Raw genomic sequence first — 2310 nt, 5'->3', positions numbered from 1 at the left:
TGTGTGTGTGTGTGTGTGTGTGTGTGTGTGTGTGTGTGTGTGTGTGTCTGTGTTTACTGTGTTCTACATACCACAACACCATGAGACTAATTTATAGATCCTCTAAAAAGACCTATTGAAGAAAATTGTTTCTTGGGAATGTGACACATTCCATCCTCGGCTTAGAGGAAGGAGGTGACCGTGCCACCAGAGCTCGTGCTGCCTGTTGAAAAGGCTGCAAGAATTCCGAGGAGCCGGTTCCCTCCAGCTGCAACGCAAACCAGGAGGCCCCTATTCTAATTATAAAGCACATATAGTCACACACCCTGATGAATTCTTTTGGAAACAATGGGGTGCTTTCCTCCCAGGCAACGAGAGAAACCAAAGGGTCACTTGACCCCAGAGACTCCACCCAGCCTATTCACTCTTCTTCAAGGAAGATCTGGGCCAGAACCCAGGCCCTGGCCTTTTCGGTAAAAAAGCACCCATATTCTTTCTAGAAACGCGACAGCAAAAGCAGAGAAAATAAAAAAGAGGGAGCATGGAGAGACTCGGCTCTCAGCTCAGGAGATGTGTGCCCCTTGCAGATGACTACTCAGATGTCAAAATCCAGCCCTATTCCCACCCAACCTTAGCAAAGCCCTGACTTTTGCTGCCCCTGGACCCGGAAGGCTATTTCCTAGCTTCCACTCGGGTCTCTCTCAGAATGTCACATCCCAGAGGCCTCACAGACCCCGCATCTGAGCACGCTGCCTACTGCTCCACCCCACCCCACCCCCCTCACTGGTATGAGGATCCCTTCTTCCAGCTGCAGTCCCCGGTGTTACACCCTACACCCACCGGTCCCTCCATGACCCCTCCAACTCCACTACACAGCAGAGCCTCTGTTCTCTGTCTTGAAACCATGAAACTGACTTTGAAATAAGCAGTCTGGCAGCCACTGGGTTCTTGTTCAGGGTGGGAAGAATTCCAGGCTCTGAGTCCTCCCCTCCCCCACACTCCCTGCTTACCCGGCAGGATCTGTACTGCCCTGAGTCGCCTCCGGAAACTGGGGGTGACTCAACTAGTTGCGAGTGGATCCACAGACCTTCAATCAAAAAAGGATTCTCCTGGCCCTCCCCTCCTGGACCGTGCACCGTGGGTTGGGCCTTGCTGGGCCCCTCAGAAACCTATGGGCTACAGGAAGGAACTTCAGGGCTAGACAAACCGGAGCTCAGGGCCCACCTCTGCTCCCCACCTGCTGTGCACCCGAGGGGAGCAGTTTATACAGGAGCCATCAGTGCCAAAGGCTGGGGAGGGAGTGACTGATGAACACAGAGACTTTCAGCCTCAGTCCTGTAGGCTGGGAGCAGTCTGCAGAATGGGTTTCTGGACAACTGGACATACCTGACATGGAACTAGACTCTTCACAATGATATCATTCTATGCTACAGTTTACAGTGGAGTGATTTGACATTATATTATGATTTTCAGCCCAGCAATAATTCAAAAGTAGTCTAGATACCATTAACATGATTGACATAAACAAATTTGTAACTTTTTAAAACACAGGGCTGGTGAGGGTGTCTGCCAGCTGACATTGCTGTTAAAGCTCTGTGCAGCTCACTGTGGTGTGTGCTTGTGTTGGCCTCATCAGGTGCTTACCAGAAAAGCCCTACAATGCATCACTAACAGCAGAAGCACAGCTCATCTTCCCTGCACTCCTTTTCGAAGCCACCTCTCTGCTAGGAAAGCCTGAGGACCGTGGCAAGCACCTAAGCCAGACACTTGGGGCAACTCTGCACTGGCAGGCGCAAGCCTTCCTGTGCTCACACGTTTAGGTCAGCTTGACACAAGCTAAGGTCCTTTTGGAGGAAGGAGTCTCACTTGAGAAAATCTTCCACCAGATTGAGCAGTGGTGCATTTTCTCAGTTGATGACTAATGGAGGAGGGCCCAGCTCACTGTGGGTGCTGCCTGGGCTGGTGGTCCTAGGTTCCTGCAGGCTGAGCAAGCCAGAAAGCAAGACAGTAAGCAGCACCCCGCCATGGCCTCTGTGTCAGTTCCTGTCTCCAGGTTCCTGCCTTGAGTTCCTTCCCTGACCTGCTACAGTGATGGACTGTGATATGTGAAATAAACCCTTTCCTCCCCACGGTGCTTTGACCCTGAGACACCTCTGAAATCCAGCAGCCCATCATTGAGAACATCAATGCTTACCGTAAAGTATAACAAGTGCGTTCCTCCTTAATTGTAGGTGTACCCACATGTGTGTGTTTGCTTGGATGCAGGTGCCTATGTGTGCACTTGTGTATGAAAGCTGGAGGACAGCCTTTGGTGTCACCCTCAGAGCACCA

General features: G+C 51.3%; 1 protein-coding gene across 3 annotated transcripts in view; it reads right to left on the bottom strand.

Moving 5' to 3' along the window:
* The window catches only part of Uaca (uveal autoantigen with coiled-coil domains and ankyrin repeats), an 87726-nt gene that overhangs the window by 42466 nt on the left and 42950 nt on the right, over window positions 1–2310 (bottom strand). The window lies entirely within an intron of this gene.

Source organism: Psammomys obesus, unplaced genomic scaffold, assembly GCF_907164565.1.
Source record: "Psammomys obesus unplaced genomic scaffold, mPsaObe1.curated_primary_1811, whole genome shotgun sequence".
In the NCBI taxonomy this organism is placed as follows: Eukaryota; Metazoa; Chordata; class Mammalia; order Rodentia; family Muridae; genus Psammomys; species Psammomys obesus.
The sequence above is the reverse complement of the archived record's forward strand: the minus strand, read 5'-3'. Positions and strand labels throughout refer to the sequence as shown.